We start from the raw sequence: 12,512 nt of genomic DNA, 5'->3' as shown, positions 1-12,512 counted from the left end.
ATAAAACTAAACTAATGAAATGAAATTAACTCAAGGAAGGTGATGGTGCTATTGCAATGTCACTTGACCAGTAACCCAGAGTCCATGCAAATGTTCTGGAGACATGGGTTTGCATTGCTTTGTGAAATTTGGGCTCAATAATGACAAAGACTAGAATAAAAAGTTAGCTTAGTAATGACAATGAAACCACTATAGATTGTCACAAAAACTCATTTAGTACATTAGTGTCCTTTATGGAGAGGGGGTGGCACAGTGATTCAGTGGTTAGCACTGCCTCCTCACACTGCCAGGGACTTGCGTTCCACCCTCAGGCAACTGTCTGTGTGGAGTTTGCACATTCTTGCAGTGTCAGTATGGGTTTCCTCCAGGTGCTCCAATTTCCTCCCACAGTCCAAAGATGTGCATATTTGCTAGATTGGCCATGCTAGATTGTCCATCGTGTTCAGTGATGTACAGGTTAGGTGGACTAACCTTCGAAATGCAAGGTTACAGGGACAGGGTCGGGGTGGTGGGTCTAGGTAGGATGTTCTTTGAAGGGACGGTGTGGACTTGATGGGCCAAATGGCCTGTTTCCACACTGTAGGGATTCTATGAAACCAGCCATTCGTACCTAATGTGACTCCAGAATGGATGGCCATTCAATTGACTCTTAATTTCCCTCTGAAATGGCTGAGCAATCCACTCAGTTTAAGGAAAATTATGGATCAGCAATAAATGTCAGCCTAGTCAGCAATGTTCCCACCTCATGAATGAATAAACAAACAGGTTCTCACCTACTTATTGATACTATTTGAGAATAAACTGTAAAATGTTTCAGATGATGGAATTCTGAAAGTAACAATGAGAATCCTGGAAAAACTCAACAAATCTGGGAGCATATGCCAAGAAAGCAGAGCTAATGTTTTGAGTCTGATATGACTCTATTTGAGGGCTGCTTCGCACTTGACATGATCTCTGTCATAGTTACTGAGGATAATTCTTGTGAAGACATGGAAATTATATTCTCTGTTAAAATTAAATCTGAATCAACTCAGCATCTCAGATCAGACTCCAATCTATCACAACTATTTGTTCACCAGGCCATATTGCACTGTGAGTAACATCAGTTGAAGAATTATTTATTGACTCAGGTGTGGAATACTGTTTATTGACTACCTGATTCCTCGCGTTTTCTGGTAAACCTTACTGATTTCTGCAAAATAAGCATTCCCCAGTGTTGATAACAGTGGAAACCACATCTGCCAGTCGAATATAGTCACTGGTTTAACAATGGAGTAGAAGACCATCAATGGATTAGAAAAGCTTCAAACCTTTGAAGATTCCCTATCCATGACCAAGCTCTGGCCTTACACTTGGTGATCCCTAAATGTCCTTGGTGTAATTTTTCCAGGACATGCACCTGAAGTGAGGTTGGAGTAGCCAGTCTTCCAACATGCACCATCAATGTCATCAACATCGTAGACTTTTGGCAGGAATGTGTTCATTTACAATCCTGCAGGATCTGTGATCTGCCCATTCTCCCACTTAATGTTCTTTCTTCTCTTCTACTTATGTTGTATATTTTAGAAATTATTATAGCTCATAGATCAGTCTCTTATCAACAGAATAATCTCAACGGGTCCGGTTTCCTGTTTGGATTCTGCCATGGGTCTGGAAATCTAGTGAAATCCTATGCAGATTGTCCCTTGGCCGGTTTGTCATTAAACAAAATTTCTTTGGCCTGCCGTTCCCTGTCTAAAATTCTTCAAAGAGTGAGGTCTAATAGAGGAGTTCAGCATCCAGGAGAATTCAAAGTGAGTTTGCACAGTGATCGCTACAGATGAATGGAAAGGTGTGACTATTGGAGATTTACAGTCAGAATTCATTGGAGACATAATTGATGTCAGAGTAAAACAAAACATTTCATTGGTGAGTGAAGCAAACATCTGGGAGAAACACAGATAAATGCAAAGAGGAGAGGACAAACTTTGTCACAGGAGATTAACAGAACCCATTCCATTCCTAAGATGCAAATATCTTAAAGATACATGTGAGAAGCTGATGCAGAAATGTAGGATGGATGGTAACTGTCACTGACAGTGCTGTGAGGTAAGGAAAACTCAGTCTCAAGCAGTGCCTAGCTGTTATGAATAAATGCTCCATCTATAAAACAAAGGGACACTTTCGTATGATGTGCTAAAGTATGATGCGGTAAAGAAATGAAACAGCTACTTACACAAACTGGAGAACTTGTAGGTGACAATGTTCTTATGTATCTGTTGCCCTTGTCCTTCTGGATGGTAATTGTGGTAGGTTTGGAAAATGCAGTCTTAAACTCCAGATACAGACTTGTCAAGACTCTATAACTGTAGTAAGACCTAGTGCTGCTGTAGCCAAATCCTGGAATGAGGGTCAAATTACCATTTTCCTTCCTAACTGCTGACTGTTACCTGGATGTTTGCTTTCACTGACTGATGTACAAAGCAATTCAGGTTCAATATGCAGTACAATAATATTTCCAAACATATCATTATTTATGTAATACTCATTTTGGTTTACTTACTGAATTGGATAACTTTGCACTTAGATTAGATTAGATTACTTACAGTGTGGAAACAGGCCCTTCGGCCCAACAAGTCCACACCGCCCCGCCGAAGCGCAACCCACCCATACCCCTACATTTACCCCTTACCTAACACTACGGGCAATTTAGATTGGCCAATTCACCTGACCTGCACCTCTTTGGACTGTGGGAGGAAACCGGAGCACCCGGAGGAAACCCACGCAGACACGGGGAGAATGTGCAAACTCCACACAGACAGTCGCCTGAGGTGGGAATTGAACCCAGGTCTCTGGCGCTGTGAGGCAGCAGTGCTAACCACTGTGCCACCGTGCCGCCACATAATGCTGCTCCTGCCATGTATTTGCTTCTTCACACAATTGGTTTTAATCACCCTGCAGCCTCTTCACCACTCAAAGTCCCCCTTGGTTTAGCGTCCTCAGCAAACTTGAAAATATTACATTTAATTCACTCATCCAAATTGTTAAAATGTGTTGTGAATAGCTGGGGCCCTAGCTCTGATCGTTGTGGTATCCCACTACCATATCACCTTAAAAAAGACCCACTGTTTCCTGCCTACTGACTAATTCTCAATACTTGGAAGTATATTACTCCACCATCCACCCAATCCTATCTGCTTTGATTTTGCACACTAAGCTCTGTATGTGGGACTTAAACACTCATCACAAGATAGCACCGTGACAATGAGTAGATAATCTCACTTTAACTGATGTCGACGAAGGGATAAATGTTGGTCAGGGCACTGTAGGTAACTCCCCAATCTCCTCTTTTTAAAAAAAAGCAGGAGGCCTTGGATTAACTATCTTTCCAAAAGCCATCTTTGGGATTTGCTCCAGTCAGGAAAGGCAATATCTTTCTGAGGCAGGGCAAGACTGTCTTCCGAGAAACAGGCATTTGGTGAGAGTGAGAATTAAGTGCAAGGCCAGAGGCATTCCTTACCGGACTTTCTGACATTAAACTGAAGGAATACTCCACAGGCTTGAAGGTGAAACACTCTTGAGAACGTTCACTGGATTAATTCTAGAAATGAAAGGCTTGTTTTATGAGGAGAGATTGAACAGTTTAGGTCTATATTCGCACGAGTTCAGAAGAATGAGAGGAAATGTGGACGGCACGGTGGCACAGTGGTTAGCACAACTGCCTCACAGCACCAGAGACCCTGGTTCAATTCCCGCCTCAGGCGACTGACTGTGTGGAGTTTGCACGTTCTCCCCGTGTCTGCGTGGGTTTCCTCCGGGTGCTCCGGTTTCCTCCCACAGTCCAAAGATATGCAGGTCAGGTGAATTGGCCATGCTAAATTGCCCGTAGTGTTAGGTAAGGGGTAGATGTAGGGGTATGGGTGGGTTGCGCTTCGGCGGGGCAGTGTGGACTTGTTGGGCCGAAGGGCCTGTTTCCACACTGTAAGTAATCTAATCTAATCTAATCTAATTGATGTAGATAAGATGCTTCAGGAATTGACAGCATGTTACTCTTGTGGGCAATTTAGAAAGAAAAGTCAGAGTTTTGGCAAAGATTAAGAGATGAGGAAGAATTGTTGCTCTCAAAGGGTCATGAATCCTTGGAATTCTCCCCAGAGTGTGGTGAGACACTGAATATAGTGAAGACAGATTTTTAATCAATAATGGGTTAAAATGTTATGGGGAACATGCCGATAAGTAGAATTAGAGTCATAGAGTATGGAAACTCTTCCATGCCATTTGGACAGCCAATCAGAACTAGTCCCATTTGGCAATATTTGGCCCATATCCCTTTAAAACCTTGCTATTCAAGTACACATCAAGATGTGAACTAAATGTTGTAATTGTAGCAGCCTCCAATACCCCTCTGGCGTTCCATACACACACCACCCTCCACGTGAAAAAGGTACCTCTTTTAAACCTTTCTCCTCTCACTTTAAGTCTATGCCCCCCTGTATTTTTGAACTTCCCCACTCTGGGAAGAAGATCTTTGGCTATTCCCCCTATCTATGCTGCCCATGATTTTATAAACCTCTATTAGGTCACCTCTGAGCCTCCAATGCTCCAGGAAAGTTAACCCTAGCCTATTCAGCCTCTCCTTACAGCTCAAATCCTCCAGTCCCAGTAATATCATTGTAAAGCTTTTCTGCACCCTTCAGGCTTCACAGCATCCTGCCTATAACAGGGAGACCGGAATTATTTGAAGTATTCTAAAAGCGGTCCCACTTATGTCCTGTACAGCCACAACTTGACATCCTATCTCAGTATAGGGACCAATGAAGGGAAGGGTGCCAAATGCCTTCATCACTACCCTATCTACTTGTGACTCCACTTTTAAGGAACTTTGAACCTGCACCTCTATGTCTTGTTACTTGGTAACACTCCCCATGGGCCCTACCATTAAGTGTATAAGTTCTGTCCTGAGTTTAAAAAAATCACACAACACCAGGTTATAGTCCAACAGGTTTAATTGGAAGCACTAGCTTTCAGAGCATCGCTCCTTCATCAGGTGGTAGTGGAGGGCTCAATCCTAACACACAGAATTTATAGCAAAAATTTACAGTGTGATGTAACTGAAATTATACATTGAGAAATTGATTGTCTGTTAAGCCTTTCATCTGTTAGAATACCATGATAGTTTCACTTCTTTCATGTGTAAATCACAAAACCTTTTTTTAAAAGGTTGCATTCTCAGGTTAGCTGTTAACAATGGTGATAGCTAGACAATATGTTCTGTCCTGGTTTGCCTTACCAAAATGCAACATCTCACATTTATCTGAATTAAACTCCATCTGCCATTGTGCGGTCCATTAGCACATTGTACTCTGAGATAATCTTCTTCACTGCCCACTGCATCTGTTATTTTAGTGTTATCTACAAAACTTACTAACCATTGCTCTTATATTCACATTGAACCATTTCTATAAGTGAAGAAATGCAGGGAATCGTGTACCAATCATTATGGCACACCACTGGTCACAGGCCTCCAGTCTGAAAAGCAACATTTCCATTTCCACCCTCTGTCTCCTACCTTCGAGCCAATTATGCATCCAAATTGCTTTCTCCCCCTGGATCCCAGGTGATCTGACCTTACCAACTAGTCTACCATGTAAAACCTTGTTGAATGCTTTGCTGAAGTCCATATAGACAATATCCACTGCTCTGCCTTTTTTGTCACCTCTTCAAAAAAAATCAGTCAAGTCAGTGAGACGCAATTTCCTACACACAAGGCCATGTTGACTATCCCTAATCAGTCCTTGCCTTTCCAGACATGTGGGCGTTTTGAGAGTTGGATGTTAGTTTGAGCAATTATTTGCGTCAGTGATGACCTTAAGTCCCCAGCCATTGCAGCAGCAGCAGCACACAGTGAATATTGCAGTCAATTCGGGGCTCTTTGCAGGATTTTAAACAGTGAGTGGTGGGTGCTAGTGTCTTTATTTCGGGTGTTGGTTTGGTTGGGTAGACAAAGCTCGGGATAATAATGGCTCTTTCAATCGCCAAACATTTACTGGATATGGATGCGATGACTTTGGAAGGTTTGCAAAAAGTGAATAAGGCCAAGTTGCAAGAATTAGCAGAGAAGCTGGATTTGGAACTGCCTGCTTCTGTGAGGAAAGGAGAGATAATTACAGCAGTAGCTCAGCATTTAAACTTGTTGGAGAAACCATCAGAATCTATAGAGATGGCAAGGATTCAATTACAAATGAAGCAGCTTGAGTTAAAGGTGAGCAATAAAGAAATGGCAGCAGAAATGAAATAGTTTGAGTTATGATTAAAAGCAGAAGAGAGGGAAGAAGAGAGAGCAGAAGAAGACAGGGAGAAAGACAGCAGAGAAAGTAAAAGAACTTTTGAACTTCAAAAACTGACACTTAAAAGTCAGATTAAAAGGCTGGAGGTAAAGGCTGAGGGTGGATTCAGTGAGGAATTAGTGTGAAATCATGTGGAAGAGCAGAGAGTTAAAACAGCAAGGTTAGCAGCTAAACTGGCTGATGGTTATCAGCTGGTCCATAAAACTCAAACTGGTTTCCAGAATCAATTTCAATCCATGAGGGATAGAAATTGGGGCAAAGAGAAATCTTCACGTGGAAAGGGAAAGGTGGATCTCAATGACATCATAAACGTAACTTACCGCAGGGTAAAAAAGAAACCCTTGAGGGGGACAAAGAAGTTAAAAATCTCTGTTGTTTTCATTGTAATAAAGTGGGCCACGCAAAATCACAGTGTTGGTGGGCTAGGAGAAAGCCAGATGTAGGAAAACCTGACAAGCCTGGAAGTTTTGTTGGGCTAGTAACAAAAAGCACAAGGGAAGTTAGACAATTGCCTCAGAGTGTACAAGATGATCAGAGCTTGATTAAGGAGAAAGTGCCAGATCTGCTTTCCTAATAAAGGGCTTTTGCCCAAAAGGTCAATTTTCCTGCTCCTCGGATGCTGCCTGACCTGCTGTGCTTTTCCAGCACCACTGTAATCTTGACTCTGATCTCCAGCATCTGCAGTCCTCACTTTCGCCTTAAAACATATACATGCAAGGGCAAAGTTTATTCACATCGGCCAGGAGCAGTAGGTTAGCACTGCTGCCTCACAGCGCCAGAGACCTGGGTTCAATTCCCGCCTCAGGCGACTGTCTGTGTGGAGTTTGCACATTCTCCCCGTGTCTGCGTAGGTTTCCTCCGGGTGCTCCGGTTTCCTCCCACAGTCCAAAGATGTGCAGGTTAGGTGAATGGGCCATGGGAAATTGCCTGTAGTGTTAGGTGCAGGAGTAAATGTAGGGGAATGGGACTGGGTGGGTTGCTCTTCGGCAGGTCGGTGGACTTGTTGGGCTGAAGGGCCTGTTTCCACACTGTAAGTAATCTAATCTAATCTAATAAAATATGAAGGGACACAGGATTCTCTTAGTCTGTAATGCTAAAGGGTGAGGAGATATGCAGTCCTGAGAGACTACTGCCAGACAATGTACTGGTAACAGGAATTCATGGTGAGACAAAAATTATGTAAATTGAGGCTAAAGAGTCCAGAGAAGAGTGAAGAATTTGTGGTAGGAGTATTGGACAAACTCTCAGCTCCAGGAACACAATTTGTCCTTTCAAATGATATAGCTGATTCACTGGTAGATGTGCTGCCTACTCTAGTTGAAAAGCCAGTGGTGACACAGGCATCTGAAGATATGGAGAATGTTTATCCAGGAATTTTCCCTGATCGTGTGATCACACGATCACAGAGGCACAAGGTGAAGCAGGAGAGATCAAAAGGCACAGATAAGGAAACTGACTAAACTTTATGCAGAAACTTACTTTGATCAGATAAGTGCAACAGAGAAGGAGCAAATTGGTAAACATGCCAGTATCTTTATTTTGGATTAGTGGTGCTGGAAGAGCACAGCAGTTCAGGCAGCATCCGAGGAGCAGCAAAATCGATGTTTCAGGCAAAAGCCCTTCATCAGGAATAAAGGCAATGAGCCTGAAGCGTGGACAGATAAGCTAGAGGAGGGTGGGGGTGGGGAGAGAGTAGAATAGAGTACAATGGGTGAGTGGGGGAGAGGATGAAGGTGATAGGTCAGGGAGGAGGATGGAGTGGATAGGTGGAAAAGAGGATAGGCAGGTAGGACAAGTCCGGACAAGTCATGGGGACAGTGCTGAGCTGGAAGTTTGGAACTAGGGTGAGGTGAGGGAAGGGGAAATGAGGAAACTGTTGAAGTCCACATTGATGCCCTGGGGTTGAAGTGTTCCGAGGCAGAAGATGAGGCGTTCTTCCTCCAGGCGTCTGGTGGTGAGGGAGCGGCAGTGAAGGAGGCCCAGGACCTCCATGTCCTCGGCAGAGTGGGAGGGGGAGTTGAAATGTTGGGCCACAGGGCGGTGTGGTTGATTGGTGCGGGAGTCCCGGAGATGTTCCCTAAAGCGCTCTGCTAGGAGGCGCCCAGTCTCCCCAATGTAGAGGAGACCGCATTGGGAGCAACGGTTGCAATAAATGATATTAGTGGATGTGCAGGTAAAACTTTGATGGATGTGGAAGGCTCCTTTAGGGCCTTGGATGGAGGTGAGGGAGGAGGTTTGGGCGCAGGTTTTGCAGTTCCTGCGGTGGCAGGGGAAGGTGCCAGGATGGGAGGGTGGGTTGTAGGGGGGTGTGGACCTGACCAGGTAGTCACGGTAGTCCTAACATCATTTATTGTATCAGTTGCTCCCGATGCGGTCTCCTCTATATTGGGGAAACTGGACACCTCCTAGCAGAGTGCTTTAGGGAACATCTCCGGGACACCTGCACCAATCAATCCCACCGCCCTGTGGCCCAACATTTCAACCCCCCTCCCACTCTGCCGAGGACATGGAGGTCCTGGGCCTCCTTCACCACTGTTCCCTCACCACCAGACGCCTGGAGGAAGAACGCCTCATCTTCTGCCTCGGAACACTTCAACCCCTGGGCATCAATGTGGACTTCAACAGTTTCCTCATTTCCCCTTCCCTCACCTCACCCTAGTTCCAAACTTCCAGCTCAGCACTGTCCCCATGACTTGTCCTACCTGCCTATCTCCTTTTCCACCTATCCACTCCACCCTCTCCTCCCTGACCTATCACCTTCATCCCCTCCCCCACTCACCTATTGTCCTCTATGTTACTTTCTCCCCACCCCCACCCTCCTCTAACTTATCTCTCCACGCTTCAGGCTCACTGCCTTTATTCCTGATGAAGGGCTTTTGCCCGAAATGTCAATTTTGCTGCTCGTTGGATGCTGCCTGAACTGCTGTGCTCTTCCAGCACCACTAATCCAGAATCTGGTTTCCAGCATCTGCAGTCATTGATTTTACCTGCCAGTATCTTTAGGTCTACTAAGCTAATTGAATTACAGCAGAAAGATGAGGAGTTAAAACAGTTATATCAAAAGGTATTTGCAAAGAAAGAAAGTGAATGCATTCCTGTGTGTTATTACTTAACAAATGATGTCTTAATGAGGAAATGGAGACCATCATACATTCAAGCTGATAAGAAGTTACGAAAGTTAGACAACTTCCCTCTGGCAGCCTGTTCCTGACACTCACTACACCGTATAAGAAAAAATGTGCACCTCTGGACTCTTTTGTATCTCTCCCCTGTCACCTTAAACTTTTGCATCCAGTTTTAGACTCCCCATACAATGGGAAAAGCTGTCAACTATCTGCCTTATCTCTGTCTCTCATGATTGTATAGACTTCTGTTTGCCAAAGCTATCTCATGACCCCGTTTTGCCCTCCTCATTCCTTTCTTCAGTATACTCCTACTGCCCTTGTACTCCTTGAGAGATTCACTTGATCCCAGTTGTCTATACCTGCCATAAGCCTCCTTCTTTCTCTTGACCAATGCTTGAATTTCTCTCGTCATCCAGCATCCCCAGGACTTTGTTTACTAGCTTTGCCCTTTCACACTGAGATCAAGATAAGAGCAGTCATGATTGCATTGAATGGTGGAGCAGTCTCAAGGGGCTGCTCCTGCTCCTAGTTTGTATGCTCTACCTAAAACTAAAGATTAAACCTCAAAGTAATCACTGGAAGAGACAGCAATGTGTCGTGACTGGGAGATGTGGGCGTTTCGAGAACCGGATGTTAGTTTGAGCAATTATTCACGTCAGTGAGGACCTTAAGTCCCCAGCCACAGTGAACACCACAGTCGCTTTCCATGGCATATGCTTCTTTGAGCTAGTCAAATGAGATTTCTGCAACTTTGCATTGATTAGGAAATATATTGCATTGAGTGAGTGACAGATGTACCTCCCCCTCGAGAAAAGTGAAGCACGCTGAATTTATAAAGGCATTAGCAATATTTGCTGATGTTTTTGAAGGTCAGCCTTCCCTCGCAGCACACCAGTCTCTCATTAATTTATTGTCGGGACAATTTCGTTGGAAAGGAGTGAATTCTGGTTTTCATTGCTAGGCTGAAATCTGTCATGAGTTTTCACACATTCACCGAACTGGTGCACCCGTTTAATTTCACTTTTATTGAAGTTGATTCAGTCCCTCTTGATTTGGAGATGCCGATGTTGGACTGGGGTGTACAAAGTTAAAAATCACACAACATCAGGTTATAAAAGGAGAAAGTGAGGACTACAGATGCTGGAGATCAGAGCTGAAAAATGTGTTGCTGGAAAAGTGCAGCATCCAAGGAGCAGAAGAATCGACATTTCGGGCATAAGCATGTTATTGAAGGTCAGCCTTCAAAAACATCCTGAAGAATGAGAGGCTGGAGATAAGGCTGGAACAGGATACTGATTAGGAATGATCAGCCATGATCATATTGAATGGCGGTGCAGGCTCGAAGGGCAGAATGGCCTACTCCTGCATCTATTGTCTATTGTCTATTGTCTATTGATATTTCCTGAAGAAGGGCTTATGCCCGAAGCGTCGATTCTCTTGCTCCTTGGATGCTGCCTGACCTGCTGTGCTTTTCCAGCAACACATTTTTCAACATCAGGTTATAGTCCAACGGGTTTAATTGGAAGCACACTGGCTTTCGGAGCGTCGCTCCTTTACCTGATGAAAGCTCCGAAAGCTAGTGTGCTTCCAATTAAACCTGCTGGACTATAACCTGATGTTGTGTGATTTTTAACTTTGTACAGTCCCTCTTGGGCTTTTATCAATCTTGAAGAAGTGGGGCCAGTTGGATAGATTGAAGTCACAATGGGTCAGTGACTCCGTTCTGCATTACCTGATTGGCTGCTTTTGCACAAGGGATGGTCTGTCTGTTGACCAGCGCTGGACACTGCTCAGGGAACCTAACTGATCCCAAGTCCCCCAGAGATTTCTCCACAATCCAGAGGGTCCTTATTGGTGTTTCTGAGCTCAAGAAAAGGAGATGGAGCCAGAAAAGACAAAATTATGCTCAAAATGTGACTTCCATTTCCATAGCATTTGGTGGATGTTACCGAAGCCAGCGTTTGTGACTCACTGCCACAATTGAATGTCTCTTACTCAGCCAGTTCAGAGGGCACTCAGGAGACAATCACATTACTGGAGTCACATGGGCTCAAAATTCTCAACTCCCGAGAGTTATGGATCATTAGATTTTGGAAATATTCAAGACATTGGCTGACAGACCTTTGGAGACAAAGAGATTCCAGCAAGTTCTTATAATCTATTCCTCTCGTTCTTCTTATGGAATATTATGTTCAGTTCTGGTCATCCAGTTATAGAAAGGTATTATTAAGCTGAAGAGGGTTCAGCTGAGATTTACCAGGACGTTGCTGGGTATGGAAGGTTTGAGATATAAAGAAAGGCTGGGATTTTTTTTCATTGGAACATAGGAAGCTAACAGGTGACATTATAGAAGTTTATAAAATAATGAGGGGTTTAGATAGAGTTAATGGTACTTGTCTTTTCTCCAGGATGGGGGATTTCAAGACTAGAGGGCATGTTTTTAAGGTGAGAGGAGAAAGATTAAAAAAATACATGAGAGACAAATTGTTTTACACAGAGGATGGTTTGGGTGTGGTATGAACTTCCTGAGAAAGTAGTGGATGCAGGTACAGTTACAACATCCAAAAAACATTTGGATAGGAACAGGAAAGGTTTGGAGAAATATGGGTCAGGCACAGACAGTTGGGACTAGTTTAATTTGGGATTTGTTGAGCTTAGACTGGTTGGACCAAAGGGTCTGTTTCTGTGCTGTATGAACGTTTAACCACTGTAGGAACAGGAATCATAGGGATAAGAGAGGAAGGTAGATTTGGAGCAGAAATCTGGGGTCCAGGAGACAGGAAGGGAGGGAATGGGAGTCATAGAGGGTGGGGTAATGGAAGGAAGGTAGCTATAGAGGGGGTGGGGAGCCTGGGTGCAGGGATGGAGGGAGGAGAGCCTGGGCGGGATTCGAGGTTGTTGTTAAAGGTGTAATCCCCAGATTCAGGATTGTGTTAGAGTAGGGAGAGTGGAATAGTTCAGTATGTGGCCCGTGTAGGTGTGCATTAGGCAGGTCTGCAGGGGCTAACCCGAGAGTGAATGGCCACCTCAGAGGGGAAGAGGATTTGATGGAGAATTGGTT

The sequence above is a fragment of the Chiloscyllium punctatum genome, chromosome 5, assembly GCF_047496795.1.
Source record: "Chiloscyllium punctatum isolate Juve2018m chromosome 5, sChiPun1.3, whole genome shotgun sequence".
Taxonomy (NCBI): Eukaryota; Metazoa; Chordata; class Chondrichthyes; order Orectolobiformes; family Hemiscylliidae; genus Chiloscyllium; species Chiloscyllium punctatum.
This window is presented reverse-complemented; position numbering follows the sequence as displayed.